Source organism: Mytilus californianus, unplaced genomic scaffold (genome assembly GCF_021869535.1).
Source record: "Mytilus californianus isolate M0D057914Y unplaced genomic scaffold, xbMytCali1.0.p SCAF_20, whole genome shotgun sequence".
Classification (NCBI taxonomy): domain Eukaryota; kingdom Metazoa; phylum Mollusca; class Bivalvia; order Mytilida; family Mytilidae; genus Mytilus; species Mytilus californianus.
In genome coordinates this window covers 186236-210042 of record NW_026262669.1, presented here as the reverse complement: position 1 = coordinate 210042, position 23807 = coordinate 186236, and the positions used below count along the sequence as shown (strand labels likewise).

Sequence of the window (23807 nt, the reverse complement as noted above, 5' to 3'; positions counted from 1 at the left end):
CGCAATAAACATCTTCTTGGACGAATTTATGCTAAAAAAAATATATATTTTATTCAAAGGGGTATTCCTTCTACGTGACCTCCCCTTTGAATCCGCCACTAGGTTTTATATCTACATCGATGAGTAGTTTATACGAGAGGGAGGATGATAAAAAAAAATGTGTTTCATTTTACAACGAGGAAGATAATTTACACAAAATTCCGACTCTTTCAGTTTCACACGTTGTTTATATATATCTCATTGAAAATTCTATTTGGTTACAATTTCCGGTTTATTTTGATAGGTTGATATAGTGATGGAGAATGTTATTATATTTTATCTCACCATTGGTAAGTTAAAATATTGACCATGTTGAATTTTATTCTTGATCCACATTTGTCACAGGTTTAACCATACGATATAAAAAAAGAAGTTTTCTTTTATTACAAGCAGGACATACAACTATATCACTACGTAGGACTAGGTGATCATGGTGACAAGACAAACAATCATAAAAATAAATACGCAGAAAAATAAAGTTCCTGTTGCTATTTGAGTAACAGGTACCCCACTAAAATGTGAATTTATTGGGTTGTGCTAAGGTAATGAGAAACGAAATCGAAACGGAATGAACGTTACGAAACGAAAAGAAAAACAAAATGAAACGAATCTAATCAACAATGAAATGACAACACGAAACGAAATATAGGACGTTTGATATATTTGTGTTTGCGAAATGTTCAGTGACAAATTTTTCATCATGATCATTTTCATGAATATTAAATGCAAGTTCAATACATTCTGACTGCAAATGTCTTCGGAGTTTCAACTTTAATATAGCCTTCATCTGTCGGAATACAAAAATCCATGCATCTTGTCAGTTGGATTTGTGTAGAATAGAATATACTTTATTCCAAATTAAAGGGCCCACAAGGGGCAACAGGACATTATAACATTACACATATTAAACAAATACAAAAGAACAATACTGAGGGAAGAATTACTTGAATGACAGCATTTAATGACACTCACAAAAAACAAAACAAAAAATCATAACTTGATAAAAAGTATTAGATACCCTAATAATGATTGAGGCCAAGTTTAGTTTAATTTGGCCCAGTAGTTAAATTAAAAGCAGGTCATCCCATTGTAGTCTTACAATAGTTACTAAAGACCCCTTATCATTATTCAAATTAGTTTTCAAGTTGTGACCATCTGAAATTGTTTTATTTACAATTTTCCCATAGACTTCTATAGTAAACCCCTATGTTCTATTTTTAGCCATGACGGCCATGAGGGTTGGATGACAGGGTCATCTGATACATTTTTCAATCAAGATACCCTATTGAAAATTGTGGCTAAGTTTAATTCTATTTGGCCCAGTAGATTAAGTGGAGATGATTTTTGATCAATAAAAGATTAAGAAAATTTACGAAAAATTGTTAAAAATTGACCATAAAGGACAATAACTCTGACAGGGGTTCAAATTAACATTTGGTACTGGAAGGTCCAGGACCTTTGACACTCCAAACTGAAAGGTCCACAACCTAAATCATAGGTCCTACTTTTACATGAAATATTTCATAACTCAGTAACTAAGATACAAAATTAATGTGATTTTGGTGTTAGGTTATACTGAGCTTGTTTCATCATATTTAAAGAACTGCATGTAATGTTTTGTTAAGTTTACAAATAATTTCCAGGCCACCATATACATAAAGCACTACACTGTCAGTGTCACTGTGGTATAACTTGTATAATAATAAATGTATTTGTCTTGTATATTATGAAGTCCAATAATCTTTTTTTTTGTATTGGGGAGGGTGTCACTGTGGGTGGGTGTGTTGTCTCAATCATTGACAATTATACAATAAATTCAGGGCTCACACTACTTCAGAATCATAGGGAGAAGTGACTTCTCTTTTTGAAACTGATAGAGAGAAGTGACGAGATTTGAAAGAGGAGTGTTCAAAGTTGCTCGCGGCGCTACAATGTTTGGTTTTAACTATGATATAAAGGGCTATATATGTATCTTTTTTTTTTATATTTTTGTTAAATTTATTCCCGAGTATACAATTAAAGTAAGAGTTCCAATTCAAAGGTGTTTAAGTTTATCATATCTAGTTGCACAATGATTATATTAGTTGTCTTGTCAGAAACTACCAACTAAGTATCTAGCACTGATAAAAAAAGAACTTTTTTTTACACCAAAAAGGAAAAAAAAGTTGTTATATCAATTAAAGTTCAATTGAAAAACTACTCTGTTATCATGTTTATGAAATTCAGTGTTTCTCATTAAAAAAAACATAGAGATTTAACAAAGTTAAGCTCTGCTGGGACATAATATAATGATATTAGTATAATAATAGTCCCAGAGTTGAGCAACTTTTATTAATAAATTGAAACAATGCATATACATGAAAATATATTGATTGATTGTTGGTTGCTTAACGTCCAGTGGAAAATATTTCATGCATAATCAGGACGAGAACAAATTAACAATAAATACAAAAGGTAGGTTCTGTAATAGAGGCGTCCGGGAGTAAAGTCGGAGAAATTTAGACTGCCACGAGAAATGAGGGAATATTGGATAGGGACATGTACAGAAATTTAGCCTTGCAACAGGCCACCTAAGGACCCCTCAAAGAGTTGTTGCAAGGGTTCTTAACGTGCAAAGAGCGTGGCACTCTATTTACACGAGGCATCGGATTTAACGTCCCCATTCTGACCTGACGTGGCTGGAAATTTGTACATCCCGCACAGCCAAACGGACGCCCCACTTTAGCAAGGGTTTTACTGCCGGTCGGAGGAAGACCAATGGTGACCATACTTCTATTCCCCAGTCACCCTTGGGGGGCATGAAAATATATACATCATTCAAGTAGATCAAGTATTAAATGCGTGTGGAAAGCGTAATTTTTCCTTTTGGGATCAATATTCTTCTGAGGGGGTGGACAGTGGGTACCCTTCTCCCACCTCCCGCCCCTATCTCCCACCTTCCAATTTTAGAATCTTTTTTCTCTCCCACCTCCTCCCACCTCCCTCAAAAGCTGTTCAACCCCTCTCTTCTGTCAGCTGCGCCATTCATGCGTCCGTAGTCATTATCGTAAGAATCCGGATTTCGTTCATATCTGGTCCGTTTCCGATGAATGCTGTACACATATTTCAATGGCCGACGAGAAAAATTACAAAAATAAACGATGTTTGAGACGCTTTTTGGAAGGGAATATGGCGTTTTTAATGCAATACATGGATTACAAATTTACTTAAGGCATCTTTCATCACGTTCTAATAAATTAACAAACTTATTTTGCCAACGTTAAAATGATTTGAAGTAAGCTCTCGAGGGGTATATAATAAAAATATGGCTTTGAAATGACGATACTGATAGTTAAAAAAGGTCAGCAAAGTTAATTTTTATTTTCTTCAAATCAAAGGTCCGTCGGGCGTAGCTAGGAACCAAAACGAAAGTCCGATTGCAAAAGTGGAAGGTCACGGACCTCGGACCACCGCTAATTTGAACCCCTGGTAACTCTTTAAGGGGTCAATTGACAATTTTTGTAATTTGACTTGTTTGTAGATCGGACTTTGCCGAACATTATTGCTGTTTACAGTTTATCTCTATCTATAAAAATATTTAAGATAATAACCAAAAAACTGCAAAATTTCCTTAAAATTATCAATTCAGGGGCAGCAACCCAACAACGGGTTATCTGATTCGTCAGGACAGATAGATCTAAACCTGATGAACATTTAACCCCAGTCAGATTTGCTCTAAATGCTTTAATTTCAGAGATATTAGCCAAAAACATGCATTTTACCCCTATGTTCTCTTTTTAGCCATGTTGGCCATGTTGGTTGGCAGGCGGGTCATCAGACAAATTTTTTAAACTAGATACACTAATGATGATTGTGGCCAAGTTTGGTTTAATTTGTCTCAGTAGTTTCAGAGAAGATTTTTGTAAAAGATTACAGAAAATTACGAAAAATTGTTAAAAATTGACTTTAAAGGGCAATTACTCCTTAAGGGATCAATTGACAATTTTGGTCATGTTGACTTATTTGTAGATCTTATTTTGCTGAACATTATTGCTGTTTACAGTTTTTCTCTCTCTATAATAATATTGAAGATAATAACCCAAAACTGCAAAATTTTCTTAAAATTACCAATTCAGGGGCAGCAACCCAACAACGGGTTGTCTGATTCGTCTGAAAATTTTAGAGCAGATAAATCTTGACCTGATGAACAATTTAGATTAACTCTAAATGCTTTGGTTTCAGAGATAGAAGCCAAATCTACATTTTACCCCTATGTTCTATTTTTAGCCATGACGGCCATTTTGGTTGGCATGCGGGGTCATCGGACACATTTGTTAAACTAAATACCCTAATGATGATTGTTGCCAAGTTTGGTTAAATTTGGCCCAGTAGTTTCAGAGGAGAAGATTTTTGTAAAAGTTAACGGACGACGACGACGGACGGCGGACGCCAAGTGATGAGAAAAGCTCACTTCGCCCAATGGGCCAGGTGAGCTAAAAAAGAAATACATATTATTTAACTAAGTCTTGTATATGTTGAAAAAGTCAATATAGGAAGGGCAATAGCATTATGTTAATGGGAAGAAAGAAAGGGATGATCATTTCAACTGACACGAAGAAAAGGTGGTTAGTTGTTTAGGTTAGGACAGGTTATTCTGTGTTAAAACAACAAAAATTTGTAAAAAAAAACAATAGCAATTAAACTTCAACCTCTATGTAAATGCTAGAGAATGAAAAAATCGATAAACAACAGTCTTCAAAAGACAATTATGAATGAGCATCAAGAACCCCAATCAAACCAGAAGTTGAATTAGATGTTCCCCACTGAAGGATCAGCAGTTCCTAATCCACTATAATGACACCGCTCGTGTAACTCTTACCGTAAACTAACCTGTGATGAGTCAAAATCCTGTGTAATCAGGCGTCATAAACTAAACGATATATTATTTTTTCTTGTCTAGCTGTAGCTAAGGCACAACCAAATGCATTAACCGTCGGTACAAATAAACTATTAAGTATCTCTGAAACTTGACCGAGCACGAAATCTCGATATTTTTTAGTACAAATATATGATGGGCAATGTCGTAAAAACTACGTGGATATTAAAAAAATGAAATTTTATCAAAATATGGGACACACAAACTGAAGAGCAAAATAATAGGAACCCCCATTAAAACAAATTCAAGGATGAACTCAGGTGCCTTAATGCTGAAGGTTAAGCAGGAACTGCTTAAAGCAATTCGTAGGAGGTTGTGGATGGGGGATCCGTTATTGCTGTATTCTTTTAGACCATTTTTTCTCTATTCTTTATAAATTTTGCCTGTTATTCTGGGTGCGGGATTTTCTCGCTGTGTTGAAGACCCATTTATGGCCTTGGGCTGTTTTCTGCTCTTTGGTCGTGTTGTTGTCTCTTTGACGCATCCCCCGTTTCTATTCTCAATTTCATATATATAATATACAGTTTATCAGCGAGCCATTACCCTCATGTGGTAGGGTTGAGTATGTAAATATTTTCTACTGTACGTTCAGCAATAAAATGGTTCAATACACGTGTATTCCCTCAAATTTGATTTCAGATTTTTTGTTTTGCTTTACGGCTTCTTAACTATCTGCATCCATGTCGGCTAATGAAATCATTGAACGTATATTTTGAACGATCATCTTTAACCTTTTATCAACTATTTCGGTTCTTATAAATCCTTTTGCAATTAAAAATGATTAAATTCGCTTCTTTATTTTTATTCCTACTCAAGAATGATAACAATCAAAGTGTTTCTTATCTTAAAATTAATTCTCCGCTTTTGAGAAATATTTATTTTGTTAATCAATTTTTCTCTGCTTAAGTAAAATTTAATGTTCATTTTATTTCGTTTCATTTCGTTTTGGCAAATTTCGCTTTATTTCGTTCCGTTTTATTCCGTTTCGCACTTTACAGGTACTCCAAACGCGACAATGATACATAAAATTTTAATATAACACATATATGTTCTCTTTTCGCCCGTTTTTAATTTTTAATTTCTTAATCAAAAACCAAAAAAATTAAACTTTCAAAAAGCGAAATAATCAAAACTGCTCGTTAAGTTAAATATGTTTGTGAGCGCTCAACCCTCCCCTAACCTGGGACAGTGGTGTAACAGCACAACATAAGAACAAACTATAATCAAAGTACTGAAGTACTGAACATCGGATGACCGCAGGTTCTTAATTGTGGATGGTCAAAAGCACATGTCACAGAAACAGATCACATCTCTATACCTGAAACTGAGGTTAATTTACAGAGTTTTTTTTTTCTTATACAAGTTCGTGCTTGGATGATGAATAAATGACAGGAAATTCAACCTCACCGTAATAACTATTATATTGTAGTGATACAAATCAGTATACCTTAGACTATTATACTAATATAATAATAGTTCCAGAGAATACACTGGTTTGTTGTTATATATTATATTAATATTACGGTTGCATGTATATATAATTTTCATCTATTTGTATATTATACTATTCTACTATTATTATAGTGTAATGCAAGTGCATGGTGGACACTCTTCTGTAAAAAAAAATCAAAGTCTTAAAGGCTGTAAAAGCAATTGCTGCCATGTTAATGTTTTGTGGACTTTTATTTTTCATCCATATATATAAGAATTAAACCTGACAGGACAGGAGTGTTAACTAGTGAGAAGCAAGACGGTTTTAACTTTATATCAATATAAGACTTTAGCAGGAAATCATTTTAAATATGTTTTATATTTTACAAGGAGACAACAAGTTTACCAGGCTAAAGTTGGGGTTAATTATACATGTGCTGAAACATATAACTGAAAAAAAATCATTATGGATTATCCCCTGGTAGTGTTTGTAACTGGGCAATAATTTCCTTTATTGATTTAATTTTAACCATTTTCATAATTAATTTAAATTAACCATTCAGTTAAAACATTTCAACTTTCCAGACGCAAATGTTGAAAAACGGGACAGAAATAAAATATCTTACAACACATAAACATGTAAAAAATAAATATATATTTCAGCTTACTAAAAATATTTTCATAATGTTACTTTGACATCATTTCTTAAAACTAAGTCCCAAACATAATTGCTCAGTTGACATGTGTCATCCTCATGCGATACGAGATAACTATAATGCAATCCCGAAAAGGGGGGTCATCACAAACAAACATGACATTAAATTGTCATTATACGAACTAGAACAAACAGCTCTATGTTGCTTTGATATTTATCAATTTTCAGGAAACATGTGAAATAAATTTCAGGTCTATTTCATTATAGTGCCTAACAAGATTGTGTGAGGTAGACGAAATTGACCTTAAAACGATCGTATTGTCTTTTGATGTCCAAAAATAGGCAGATCGGACATATAAGGACTTTATCTAATGACTACATAAATTTGGGATTTATTATTATTATAATATTCTAATGAAACTGAAAATTGTATTTTTTTTTAGGATAAACAACAATTTTACCTGGCGTAGCCGTTCATAAATGTTTTTCCGCATTTATCTTCGAAAAATGGCGTATTTAATGGAATAGAACGTTAATACAGTAAACTTTCTCTTTTTTCTCCGCAATAGGCTATCAAAAATAATTTATCTAATGTGTATGTGGAAAACTATGTGAAAAGATAAAAAGTGGCAATTGTTACCTTTCATACCTTAAGTTTCGTTCATCTGATTCTGACCAATGCTTATATACTAAATATCTATTTATATGCCGCTATTATTTTTGTTGTTACCAATTATGTAAATCAATTGTATCTTATTTTATGCCCTTTATGGGCCCTGTAATTTGGGAAATAAAAAAAAAATCTATTCATTGATAAAACGTAATATGGACTGGTCCAGTGTCCAGTTTGCAGGTCATTTAATTTTCTGTACACATTCATGCACGCTCTGATTTAATCAATATACTCGTACGAAAAAGCATGAACAGTTTGAAGGTAATCTAATAATAACTTAATCCAATCAAATTGCATAAGATTCAATAACAATGTCAAGTCCACATCATAATGAGTAATAGAGGTAAACTGGGTAGGGAGAAAATGACAGATATTTCAAGTTAATATTTATGCAATAACGAATTAAAATTTGTCAACAAAAGTTTTGCTACAATTTCAAAAACATGTCGTTCTGTATGGGTATAGTTTTCGGATCTTTCATTAGCGTATTTAAGGCTATAAAAAGTTTGGGCTTCAAAAGTTCACACAATTATTGACTTTATACAGAAAATTCGTCCTTGTAAAACATTTAATAGTTCACAAATGATACGCGATTTTAAAGTAAAATTATTTCTTAAAACACTGCAAAAAATTTCTTTCATATTGATAAAGTGGTATCGTCATAAAGTGCGTTGAAATGAACAGTGGTATAGCAAACATCGAATTCCCTCACAAAGTGTTATCACACACTACAGTAAGGGGAGTCAGTTAAGTTTGTCTATTTTTGGATACTATACAGGTTATCTTTTGACACTACGTATACAACCTGTGTGACCTGTGTAGTGATTTTGATTTTACGATAAATTCATGAATGAACGATAATTTTATGAATGAACATGAGCACCTGACCTCTTTCTTAAACACCTATTAAACATATAAAACCGTATTTAATAAGGAGATAATTCAGTCAAATTTTCAGTACTAAATCAACAACTGAAATGATTCCATTTTTTGATGAAACATCGTACGAACGGAGAACGGAATCGCAGGTATAAAAATGCACTTTTTTCCCTTGTAATGACCGCGGATCTATAATTTTTATAGATCGGTTGAAATCCCAAAACTAATTTGCATAATGGAAATTTAGGCGATAGCAATACATCGGAACGACCTCAAGGTCATCCTCTGTAAAAATCAGTTGAAAAAGGCTTAACTCATCAGGGCTAGATCGACACAAAGCAGAAAAACATCAAACAAAAACACAGAGTGGACGTTGACAGGTATTTATCCATCCCTAACAGATCTTAGAGTACTCGCAGTTACTGGCAGCTAGTTCAATGCCAAATACAACTAATAAATAAATCGTGAATCTAAGACTAAAATATCAAACAGTACGTACACATCCAACACCCAATGGATTTAGTGTAAAGACGTCATTAACAGTCAGAGAAAAAAACATAAGCTTATTGGCGTATACCTTATTAGCGTATTGAATTTTAAGCCTAGTACCTTTTGTTAGCTATTATTCGTGTGTTTCTTTGTCCTATATGTTCTCCCATTTATTTGTATTGTGGTCCTGTCATGTGATGTTGTCGTTTTGGTGTTGTGTTTGACGTTGCCATTAAAGCGGGAGGTTTGGAATGCCACAAAACCAGGTTCAACCCACCATTTTTTTCTTAAAATGTCCTGTACCAAGTCAGGAAAATGGCCATTGTTATATTATAGTTCGTTTCTGTGTGTGTTACATTTTGATGTTGTGTTTTTGTTGTGTCGTTGTTCTCCTCTTATATTTAATGCGTTTCCCTCAGTTTTAGTTTGTAACCCGGATTTGTTTTTATCTCTATCGATTTATAAGTTTCGAACAGCGGTATACTACTGTTGCCTTTATTTATACCTTATATTGGCGTATACCTTATTAGCGTATACCTTATATTGGCGAATACCTTATTAGCGTATACCTTATATTGGCGTATACCTTATATTAGGGTATACCTTATATTGACGTTTACCTTATCAGCGTATACCTTATATTGGCGTATACCTTATTAGCGTATTACTTATATTGGCGTATACCTCATTAGCGTATACCTTATATTGGCGTATACCTTATTAGCGTATACCTTATATTGGCGAATACCTTATTAGCGTATACCTTATATTGGCGTATACCTTATATTGGCGTATACCTTATATTAGCGTATACCTTATATTGGCGTATACCTTATTAGCGTATACCTTATATTGGCGTATACCTTATTAGCGTATACCTTATATTGGTGTATACCTTATTAGCGTATACCTTATATTGGCGTATACCTTATAAGCGTATACCTTAATTTGGTGTATACCTTATTAGCGTATACCTTATATTGGTGTATACCTTATTAGCGTATACCTTATTAGCGTATACCTTATTAGCGTATACCTTATATTGGTGTATACCTTATTAGCGTATACCTTATATTGGTGTATACCTTATTAGCGTATACTTTATATTGGCGTAGACCTTATAAGAGTATACCTTATTAGCGTATACCTTATTAGTGTATACCTTATATTGGCGTATAGCTTATTAGCGTATACCTTATAATTGGCGTATACCTTGTATTGGTGTATACCTTATTAGCGTATACCTTATTAGCTTATACCTTATATTGGCGTATACCTTATATTGGCGTATACATTATTAGCGTATACCTTATTAGCGTATACCTTATTTTGGCGTATACCTTATTAGCGTATACCTTATATTGGCGTATACCTTATATTAGCGTATACCTTATATTGGCGTATACCTTATTAGCGTATACCTTATTAGCGTATACCTTATTAGCGTATACCTTATATTGGCGTATACCTTATTAGCGTATACCTTATATTGGCGTAGACCTTATTAGCGTATACCCTATATTGGCGTATACCTTATTAGCGTATACCTTATATTGGCGTATACCTTATTAGCGTATACCTTATATTGGCGTAGACGCATCTTATTTTTATATTTGTATTTATAGCTTTCGTCAATGCAGGGTCATGCTATTACCGGTATTACTTTAGAACCATTCCGCTCTCAGAATACAGATTTTGTTTGACCGGATGTTGTGGACCGAAGGTGCCAGATGGTAGGAATTACTGCTGTCCCTCCGTTGGAGCCACAATTGGAATTGTTTTGGCTTTGATCTTATTTATTGCAGTCGTTATTGGGCTGTGCATGGTGTATAGAAGAAGAAGACATGGATACGTGACGTATAGAAATTATAACCCATGGACAAGTATGTATTTGACATTAAGAACTATACAAATATTGAATGACTTCGAAAGTAGTGTAAAAATAAAATTCACAACTGTAAGCAATTTGCATTAGGACAATTGATTTATAGATTTGTTTTGCTTAACATCCAGTGGCAAATATTTGATGCATATTTTGACGAGAATAACTTATCAGTAACTTGGATATATGAATCACAAGGGGACAACAATTTGAATTTCAATTTCTTGGGTTAGGGGGGGGGGGGGGTGTAGTTAAAACTACAAAAAAATAATCTTGCTCAAGACCGGATTTTAATGAATAGTCTGCAGAACAAAATTCTGGATATAATTATGTACAAAAGTGAAAACTAATTTTTGCATAATCCGTAAAAGTTCCTCCCGGACCGCACCGCCCAGAATATTTAATGGTTGTGCCCTTATAACCATTCAGGTTAAGTACAGACTAGTCGCCTTTACTCTTTCTCTGCCGCTAAACTTGATGCATGCTCTTCTCTTATTTTATAGTATCGATGTTTATTACTTTAATTACCGTATAATATTTTATTATATATATATCTCTGCTGGGTGCATCTGGGTCAAGTGTAGAATATATATGTGTTGGAAAAACTGTTTATTAATTGATATACTGGTATAGTGAAAGTTACTTTTTGTGATGTATTGATTTATATGAATACAATTTTTGAGCATTTCCATCTTATTTTTTTTAGCTCACCTTGGCTACATTGTAAAAAGCCAAGTCAGCTTTTCTCATCACTTGGCGTCCGTCATCCGTCGTCGTCGTTAACTTATACAAAATCTTCTCCTCTGAAACTAGTGGGCCAAATTTAACCACACTTGATCACAATCATCATTAGAATATCTAGTTTTAAAAATGTGTCCGATGACCCCACCTGTCAACCAACATGGCCAACATGGCTAAAAATAGAACATATAGGGGTAAAATGCAAATTTAGTCCATTATCTTGAAAACTGCTATAAAAAGAGACAATCTGAAAGATGCACAAATATTCAAAATGATGGATCTATCTTTTGTGTATTTATTTTAAAACTGTCAGACGACTTCTTTAAAGAGTTATTGCCCTTAAATGACGAATTTTACCGATTATTTTCATTTTTGCCTAATATCTGATAAAACTATAATAGATGGAGAGAAACTTTATATACCAAAAATGATCAGCAAGACAAGATCTACAAATAACTTGCATTGTTGAAATGGTCATGCGACTCCACATTGGAGTTATTGCCCTTTAATGACGATTTTTATCAATTTTTTGCGTTGTTGCCTATTATCTGAAAAACTATAACATAAACATAGAAACTTAGATAATCAAAAAAGATCAGCAAGGCAAGATCTACAAATACGTCGAATAGCCGAAATCGTCAGCGGAGTCCTTGTAGGAGTTCTTGCTCTTTAATGACGTTTTATTCCAATATTTTACGATTTTGTCTACTATCGCGAAAACTATAAAAGGTAGATAGACACTTTAAATTGAAAAAATGATCAGCAAGACAAGATCTACAAATAAGTAGGTAGGTATTGCAAAGAACTAAATAATAACAATGTAGTTAAACATTTCTTTTCACTTGATAACATATCTTAGAAACACTTATTATAATATGTCGTTAACTGATATCATAATTTATATTTTTATTTAAAGGGACAACAGAAAGCGAAAGCATTCTTCGAAATAATGAACACGCAAGGACTTTATATTCTCACACACGCCTTTAATCTTATGTTGACATGTCTTATTCACACAACATATGTTTGAACAGTTTATGTAATGTAATGACCAGATGTTCAGTGGAATCACCATGTGTCTGGTGTAATCAACAAGTTTCGAGTAAAATCACCATGTGTATAGTGTAACATAAACAGTTCCAATTTTACTGCACCAGATGTGCATTTCGATTTCGACAATTAATGTCTCTTCAGTGATGCTCGGGCCAAAATATTTGAAAATCCGAAACCTAATAAAAACGTTGAAGAGCTGATCAAACCAAATTACCATGAGTTTAGAGTAATCATCATGTGTTTAGAGTAATCATCATGTGTTTAGAGTAACCAAAATGTGTTTTGAGTAATCATTATGTGTTTAGTGTGATTACCATGAGTCTATAGTCATCATCATGTTTCTACTGTAATTACAATATATCTAGTATGTGATCATCATGAGATTTTTATGTGTTAATATAAAAATAAAGAGATGTGGTACGATTGTCAATGAGACAACTATCCACCAAAGTTCAACTGAAGTGGATATATGACGATAAGTTTTCACTTTTGTTCTCGTACTAGGATCATCAAAAATTATTTATTTTGTAAAAATTATTTCCATACATTACTCCATGTATACCTTACAACAAAATTATTTTAATTTACCTGTGTACGTTATTTTATTCGGCGGCATTTTGTCCAAGGTTATGGTTGTCTTTCTGATATTGTTTTATATCTAACCCCCTTGTTTTATAAATTTTGTATTTACATTGTGTCATATATCAAATTTATTCGTTCAGTGTATGTTCACTTGTTTTTGTTAATATGTCTTTTGATTGAGTTAAGCCATTTCAATTCATATTTTATAGTGTGTCTTTCTATGTTGTGATGTTACACTATTGTTTTAGGTAGAGTGAAGGTTGACGCCTATTCAAACGTTTAAACCCGCTGCATTTGTTTGCCCCTGTCCTAAGTCCGGAACTTGATGTTCAGTGGTTGTCGTTTGTTGATGTGGTTCATAAGTGTTTCTCGTTTTTCGTTTTTTATATAGATTAGACCGTTGGTTTTCCTGTTTGAATGGTTTTACACTAGTAATTTTTGGGGCCCTTTATAGCTTGCTGTACGATGTGAGACAAGGCTTCGTGTTGAAGGCCGTACTTTGACCTATAATGGTTTACTTTTACAAATTGTGACTTGGAAGGAGAGTTGTCTCATTGGCACTCATACCACATCTTCTTATATCTATATAAGCAATTATAGGCAACCGTACGGCCTTCAACAATGAGCCAAACCCATACCGTATAGCTATAAAAGGCCCCGGCATAAAAAATATGATATAATTCAATTGAGAAAACTAACGGGCTAATTTATAACAAAACATTTTACGAAAAACAATGAACTAGAGGCTCCTAACATGGGACAGGCACATACAGAATGTGGTGGGGTTAAACATGTTTGTGAGCGCTCAACATGTCTAGTGTAATCATCATGTTTCTTGTGTGATCACAATATGTCTAGTGTAATCATCATGTTTCTAGTGTGATCATCATATTTATAGTGTGATCACAATATGTCTAGTGTAATTATCATGAGTTAAGTGTAATCATCAGGTGTCTATTTTGATTATTAACTGTCTAGTGAAAACACTAGATGTGTTGTGTGATCACTAGGTGTCTAGTGTAATCACAATGCTTTTGGTTTCATTGTTATGCAAAGATATCGTATTTAAATATTGTTAAATGTAGTGTTTGAAAAGTATAAACGTTTGTCGATTGCTTATTTTTGCTATGAGAACGAGTATTTTCAATTTTATATTTATACAAAATTCCATTGTACATATACCTTACGTTGCTGCTATATTGATCTGAAATTTAAGTCTGCTAAGGAAACTGATAGGGTATCGGCATGTGAAATTAAGATTGGGATTATTTTTTTTTCTCCCAATCATTACAAAATGAATACAAGATATAATAAAACATTTTGTTGTCTATAAGTAGTCACATCCATACATTTAATATCAAATACATTAATAAAAACATCGTGTTGTTAGAAAGTCTTTGCAAGAGATCGTAAGAAAACACAGAACGTGCCCCTATTTGGATAAACGTCCAAATATCTCATAACGGGAAGGGTATTTATTTTTCCTTTGAAAACTGTAATTTCCAAAAGGTAAAACACATAAAACATTAATTGGGGAATAATACTAAGAAAAAAGTTATATTGGAAGTATTGTTTATGATCACGTGAAAAATCAATGTGAGCTTAAGTGACAACTATGTCCGCCCGTCTTTCGTACGAAACAAACAGATTCTAGACAAAATCTAATTCGTCGTTGTAACTTTTTTGTTGAGTATCTGCTTTCATATTGTTTTGGAACAAATTGAATTCGTTGAAAACCATGTGATAAACTCTTTTTTTTGTTCGATTGTTGGGGTGGAGGGAGATATTCTTTTAGTTTACTTGCTCATTCATTTATGCCTACAATATTGTGATATGTTGAGGTAGACTTGGTGCGAGATTGATTGATTGATGTTTAACGCAACTTTCAGCACCTTTGGCTTTTTCGTAGAAGTTGTTTTATTGGTGAGGAAACTGGAATTGGGTCGAGCACACCTGCCATGCGTTTGGTCCGATCTCACAACCTCAGTGTTGACAGGCTAGTTGAACAGTAGTTAAACTACTTAGACCACTCGGCATCCTCGCCCCCTGGGTGCAAGAAGTATAAAGTATATTAGTAAATTTGATAAATATAGCGTAGGCTGGAGACATGTATTGTACAATAAACATAACGCAGGCTGGAGACATACCGGTATATTGTACAATAAACATAACGTAGGCTGGAGACGTGTATTGTACATTTTACATAACGTAGACTGGAGACATGTATTGTACAATAAATATAACGTAAGCTGGAGACATGTATTGTACAATAAAAACATAACGTAGGCTGGAGACATGTATTGTACAATTAACATAACGTATGCTGGAGACATGTATTGTACAATAAGCATAACGTATGCTGGAGACATGTATTGTACACTAAACATAACATAGGGTGGAGACATGTATTGTACAATAAACATGACGTAGGCTGGAGACATACATGTACAATAAACATAACACAGGCTGGAGACATACCGATATATTGTACAATAAACATAACGTAGACTGGAGACGTGTATTGTACATTTTACATAACGTAGACTGGAGACATGTATTGTACAATAAATATAACGTAAGCTGGAGACATGTATTGTACAATAAAAACATAACATAGGCTGGAGACATGTACTGTACAATTAACATAACGTATGCTGGATACATGTATTGTACAATAAACATAACGTACGCTGGAGACATGTATTGTACACTAAACATAACTTAGGGTGGAGACATGTATTGTACAATAAACATAACGTAGGGTGGAGACATGTATTGTACACTGAACATAACATAGGCTGGAGACATGTATTGTACAATAAACATAACGTAGGGTGGAGACATGTATTGTACACTTAACATGACGTAGGGTGGAGACATGTATTGTACAATACAAAACATAACGTAGGCAGGAAACATATATTGTACAATAAAAACATAACGTAGGCTGGAAACATATATTGTACAATAAAAACATAACGTAGGCTGGAGACATATATTGTACACTAAACATAACGTAGGCTGGAGACATATATTGTACAATTAACTTGACATAATTTGATTTGTAAGTTTTTAAAGGTTACAATAATAGCCCAAAATTAAAATGCGAGTCTTACCGGGGTAGCGTGCTAGAATCTATATATTATATTACTATACAAGTGCATATAATTTAGCAACACATAACATACAAATCTATATGAGTGTGGATTAATCAGTGCAAAGATAGATTCAATTACACAAATAAAATTATTAATGTCCTACCAATATAATTTTAACACATCATTTATTCTTAAACTTATGCAGCTCATTCTACATTTTTTTCAATGTGCAATGAGTTCCTTATCTGATTCCGATTTCACCTAGATAGGTGCAAACCCGATGAAGGTTTTTTTTTCTAATATTGCGTTTATTACTTGTAAATATATATTTTATTATATTGAAAAGTGTGTTAAAATTACATTGTTAGGTATATATACTTCGGATGTTAATTGAAGTCTTTATCTAGTTTCAAGAATATATTCATAATACTTAAGATATAAAATTTTGAATTAATTTCTAAATCAATTGCAAGCAATGGTGTCATTAATACAATTGTTTGAATAACATGACGTTAAAACTGTTCTTAAAAATTGCCACACGTCTACATGAAATCGCATGAACATATAAATATATGTTATAAAACGAATTGACAGTCACAAATATGCATTGGACACTCAGACAATTTTATATTACACTCAGTGTTGCACCAATCAATCATCCCTTTGCTTGACGAAAACAGATTTTTGACTGTACACGTCACTCTTGGTTTTTGTACTACATCTTGCGGCAGAAGATCACTTCCGTTCATACCAATAATATTCACTGTTTTTGAAGGCGTAGGAGAACCGGTTCCCGAGATTTCAGCATTCCTACCATTAATATTCACGGTTATTGAAGACATAGGAGAACCGGTTTCTGAGATTTTAGCATTCATTCCAATCATATTCACTGTTTTTGGAGCCGGAGGAAAACCGGTTGCTGAGTTTTCAGCATTCATACCAATTATATTCACTGGTTTTGAAGGTGTAGGAGTACGGGTTCCTGAGATTTTAACATTGATACCATTAATATTCACTGTTTTTGGAGGCGTAGGAAAACCGGTTCCCGAGATTGCAGCATTCATACCAATAATATTCACTGTTTTTGAAGGCATAGGAGAACCGGTTCCCGAGATTTCAGCATTCACACCATTAATATTCACTTTTTTTGAAGGCATAGGAGAACCGGTTTCTAGGGTTTCAGCATTCATACCAATGATATTCACTGTTTTTGGAAGCTTTGGAGTACCGGTTATTGAGTTTTGACTTATCTGTCCCAAAAAGTTTGTCTGTTTAAAGGGAACTACTTCGTTTGACTCGGCTATAATGTTCCTAACATCATGGGTTGCCAAAGAAATGCATATACACGAACATTTAACGACAGGACATAATCTCTGATTACAGTTCGATATACACCAGGAATGTAATTTGGACACGGCTACGTTTTCAACCGGATTACAAGTAAAACGTTCGCCAGGGGCACAGACGTTTGAAAGATTTTTCATTGTACTTATATTAATGATTACTGCATGTGGTTGGCCGGAGTATTCGTAGGCATAACCGTTTGGAGTCAAGTTATTGCTGGAAATCTTATTTGCTAGACCAGCGTGGACATGAAATTGTTTTTTCTCCATTTCCGGTGAAGATTTAACACGGATTCGGCGTGTATCCTGATGGCTTGCATGCTGGAACTGCAGAAGACTAATTTCAAACGGAAAGTTACCATAATTGCGTGTACCTGACATTGATTGCTGTGAATTTTGAGGCAACAACCTTGAATAGGGAACAGTTTGTAAATCAGTTAAAACAGGTTGAGAATGATGTTGGTTTTGTAGAGATGAAATATCACCACGTATACCAGGCATTAGATGAATAGTTTTCTTCTTAGTCAACCTTTTGTCTGGTCGAGTGGACCTATTTGGTCCACCCTGCATCTTTATCCGTTCTCGTTGTTCATTTGCTGCATTTGGTGCTATAAAAAGACCGCCTAATTGTACATTCTTTTTCCTGGGAATGTCCATTGTCCGTATTTGCAATCCCGGCGCTTTCAACCCTGGTAATTTAAAATTAGCATATATTTGACTGGGTTTGTTTTTTAAATTATCATCCGTTGTCTGGATTTCTTTTAAGTTTTGTAAATCATTCGCTCTCCTGCTGAGTAATCCAATGTCTGGTTCCTTGCTGAGTAAACCAATGTCTGGTTTCCTGCTGAGTAATCCAATGTCTGGTTTCCTGCTGAGTAATCCAATGTCTGGTTTCCTGCTGAGCAATTCAATGTCTGGTTCTGTTAAACTCTTTAAAATTCTGTCTAGACTTACGCGAGGACTGGAACGATTAATATTTGCCTTTGAGACTTTTGTGTTTAGCATAGTAGAATTTACAGAGTTCACAGTTCTATTTTCTATTTTTGGCCGGTTACTATTTGAAGAAAGATTAGCTCCTGAAAACGTCAAGACGGATGTAAATGAATAGTTTGCAGAAGAAAAATTCAGGACATATATATACATATGTACAAAAGTAAAAACAAGTTTTTGAAAGGCTTAGCATGCATAGCAACATATAAAAATGAATATGCAATGCACAAAAATTTTCCCCGCCCTCTCCCCACCAGAATAACTTATGGCTGTCCCTTTATAACCAGACAGTTTGTCTAATTAAGTCCCGACCATTGGCGTTAAGTACATACTACTCGCGTATAATCTTTCATTTTGTTTTTCTTTGTTACATATTTGTTCGTTTTATATAGTGATTAAGATTATAATATTATGTGACTACTGTTACCATATTTTTGACATGTTCACCTATTATGTCTGTTTGTTTTGTTAACACACTGTTGTCAATATAATGAAATTGTATGCGACTGTCATACAGGCGACAGGTTCAGCTAGCTATAAAACAAGGTTTTGTCAACCATTTCCTACATAAGGAAATGTCTGTACCAAGTCAGGAATATAACAGTTGTTTTCATTCGTTTGATGTGTTTGAGCTTTTTATTTTGCCATTTGATAAGGGACCTTCCGTTTTGAATTTTCCTTGGAGTTCGGTATTTTTGTACTTTACTTTTCACTGCCACGGAACAAGATACATGCTCTTTCATAGTATGAATCCTTATTACTTTACTTACCATATTATATTTTGTATGTCTCTGCTTGGTGCTTACGTTTAGTATATATATATGTTGGAGAAGCTTTTTATTAATTGATATATGATAGCGAAAGTGACTTTTTGTGATGTATTGATTTATATGAATACAATTATTAAGCATTTCCATCTTACTATATATAACGTGACCTGTTTGGAAAATTACAACAACGTTTTCTTATACACACACAATTACTCTCATATTATCGACTGTGTTAAGGTTCATCATAACAAATGGACAAACATGGCCGTATTTTCAACTCAAAAACTACTCTGTGTACAGACTTACCTGCAGGAAAAGATTTATGTAAAACAAAGAACTAAATATTCACAGTATGTATAACGAACAAAGTAGAGTAAATCGTTCTGCCGAGATATGCCTTATGTAGTTAAACATTGCTTTTCAGTCAATAACATTCATTAGAAACACTTATTATAATATGTATACACGTAAATTTATATCATAATGATGTATTTATTCAAAGGGTCACCAGAAACCGAAAGAATTCTACGAAATAATGAACACTCAAGAACTTCATATTCGCACACACGCCTCTAATATTATGTTGACATGTTGTATTACATATGTTTGACTATTATTGTAATAATGTGTTAGAGTGACATTACCATATATATAGTGTAACATTACAGTTCCAATTTTTATGCACCAAATGCGCATTTCGACAATGTCTTTTCGGTGATGCTTAGGTCGTAATGTTTAAACCAAATACCAAACCAAATCAACGTGTGTCTTGTATGATAACCATGTGTCTACGGACTCTTTATGTGTCTACGGACTCTTTATGTGTCTAGTGTGATTACCATGTGTCTACGAATTCTTCATTTATCCAGTGTGATTACCATGTGTCTACGGACTCTTCATGTGTCAAGTGTGATAACCATGTGTCTACGGACTCTTCGTGTGTCTAGTGTGATCAATATGTGTTAAGTGTGATTATGTGTCTATTGTGATCAAGTGCTTATTGTGATCATATGTCTAGTGTGATTATGTGTCTATATTTATCATTATGTGTGTTCATATGTTAATGTGTATATTTTGACCATGTGCCTATTGTGACCACGTGTCTATTGTGATCACGTGTCTATTGTGACCATGTGTCTATTATGATCATGTGTTTATTGTGACCATGTGTCTATTATGATCATGTGTCTATTATGGTCATGTGTCTATAATGATCATGTGTCTATTATGATCATGTGCCTATTGTGACCATGTGTCTATTATGATCATGTGTCTATTATGGTCATATGTCTATTATGATCATGTGTCTATTATGATCATGTGCCTATTGTGACCATGTGTCTATTATGATAATGTGCCTATTGTGACCATGTGTCTATTATAGTCGTGTCTAGTGTAATAATGTGTCTATTTTGATGATGCATCTAGATTGATTATGTGTCTATTATGTTCTTGTGTATATTATGATCATGTGTCTATCTTGATCATATGTCTAGTGTGATCAAGTGTCTTGTGTAATCATGTGTCCATTATGATCATGTGTCTATTGTTATCATGTGCCTATTTTGATCATTATGTGATAAGGATGACCATCATGTTTCTAATTTGATTGCAATATGTCTAGTGTGATCATCAATTGTCTAATGAAAACACTAGATGTGTTTTGTGATCACTAGGTGTCTAGTGTGATTATAATGCTTTTGGTTTCATTGTAATACATTTAAATGTATATTGAAATTGAATGTTTAGGTAACTGGGATGTCTGTAAGCATTACGTTTTTGTAATAGACTTTTAGGTCAAAGTACATTCAAATATCAAGTTCAGGACTTTTGGATCAATGTACTTTCACACTGACAAATTCAGGACAATGTTATGAATGTGTACATTATTTCTTGTAGAGAGTTATATTGGCAATCATACCACAGCTTCTTATTGCTATATCATACAAAATTTTACGGATAAAAATAGGTTTGGTTTGTTTTATTATAATATGTATACACGTAAATGTATATCACAATGATGTATTTATTCAAAGGGTCACCAGAAACCGAAAGAATTCTACGAAATAATGAACACCCAAGAACTTCATATTCGCACACAAAAATTAACTAAGTTGGGATACATCTTTGAGATGCTCCCTATCAGGTAACAACTGGTTTGTATTGTATTGATTGTCCTTGATTGGCATGGACAATAGATATCTACACATCTATAGGTGAGTTAAAGGTAGAAACTGAGTGGACAGTATCAAATGCAATTCAAGTGTTTGTTTATTTTTACACCTTCTGCAGGAAGGAAAAAAAATGCCCATCAAAATTCAAAAACGATTTTAACTTTCTGATATGCAACATAAATTTAAATTTTATATATCTAGTGGATGCCAGGCCTTAAAACTTTCCAAACTGCACAGGTAAGTCTGTACACAGTGTAGTTTTTGAGGTGAAAATACGGCCATATTTGTCCATTTGTTATGATGAACCTTAATCGGATGATTTAAAGATTTATGTAAAACAAAGAACTTAATATTCACAGTATGTATAACGAACAAAGTAGAGTAAATCGTTCTGCCGAGATATGCCTTATGTAGATAAACATTGTTTTTTAGTCTATAACATTCATTAGAAACACTTATTATAATATGTATACACGTAAATGTATATCATAATGATGTATTTATTCAAAGGGTCACCAGAAACCGAAAGAATTCTACGAAATAATGAACACCCAAGAACTTCATATTCGCACACACGCCTCTAATATTATGTTGACATGTTGTATTACATATGTTTGACTATTATTGTAATATAATGACCAGCAGCCGGTTGTACGAACGTGTCATTAGTCTAATGAGTCATTAAGTCTTCATTAGCCTAATGCATCATAAAGGCTTAATGAAGACTTAATGACTCAATAGTCTAATGCCACGTTCGTACAACCGGCTGCAGATGTCCAGTGGAATCACCAAGTGTTAGAGAGACATTAACATATATATAGTGTAACATTATAGTTCAAATTTTTATGCACCAGATGCGCATTTCGACAATTAATGTCTTTTCGGTGATGCTTAGGTCGTAATGTTTAAACCAAATACCAAACCAAATCAACGTGTGTCTTGTATAATAACCATGTGTCTACGGACTCTTTATGGGTCTAGTGTGATTACCATGTGTCTACGGATTCTTCATTTGTCCAGTGTGATTACCATGTGTCTACGGACTTTTCATGTGTCAAGTGTGATAACCATGTGTCTACGGACTCTTCGTGTGTCTAATGTGATCATAATGTGTTAAGTGTGATTATGTGTCTATTGTGATCAAGTGCTTATTGTGATCATATGTCTAGTGTGATCATGTGTCTATATTTATCATTATGTGTGTTCATATGTTAATGTGTATATGTAAACCATGTGCCTATTGTGACCATGTGTCTATTATGATCATGTGTCTATTGTGACCATGTGTCTATTATGAACATGTGTCTATTATGGTCATGTGTCTATTATGATCATGTGTCTATTATGATCATGTGCCTATTGTGACCATGTGTCTATTATGATCATGTGTCTATTATGGTCATATGTTTATTATGATCATGTGTCTATTATGATCATGTGCCTATTGTGACCATGTGTCTATTATGATAATGTGCCTATTGTGACCATGTGTCTATTATGATCATGTGTCTATTAAAGTCGTGTCTAGTGTGATAATGTGTCTATTTTGATGATGCATCTAGATTGATTATGTGTCCATTATGTTCTTGTGTATATTATGATCATGTGTCTATCGTGATCATATGTCTAGTGTGATCAAGTGTCTTGTGTAATCATGTGTCCATTATGATCATGTGTCTAATGTTATCATGTGCCTATTTTGATCATTATGTGATAAGGATGACCATCATGTTTCTAATTTGATTGCAATATGTCTAGTGTGATCATCAATTGTCTAATGAAAACACTAGATGTGTTGTGTGATCACTAGGTGTCTAGTGTGATTATTATGCTTTTGGTTTCATTGTTATGCATTCAAATGTATATTGAATTTGCATGTTAAGATAACTGGGGTGTCTGTAAGCATTACGTTTTTGTAATAGACTTTTAGGTCAAAGTACATTCAAATATCAAGTTCAGGACTTTTGGATCAATGTACTTTCACACTGACAAATTCAGGACAATGTTATGAATGTGTACATTATTTCTTGTAGAGAGTTATATTGGCAATCATACCACAGCTTCTTATTGCTATATTATACAAAATTTTACGG

At 33.6% G+C, this 23807-nt stretch overlaps 1 long non-coding RNA gene across 1 annotated transcript; it reads left to right on the top strand.

The window, feature by feature from the left end:
* The first annotated feature begins 217 nt into the window (after positions 1-217).
* On the top strand, positions 218-16226 carry LOC127731654 (uncharacterized). Its single transcript, XR_007995663.1, has 4 exons — positions 218-329; positions 10707-10964; positions 12621-15734; positions 15920-16226. It is a non-coding gene; the product is annotated as an uncharacterized LOC127731654 (long non-coding RNA).
* Positions 16227-23807: the final 7581 nt, after the last annotated feature.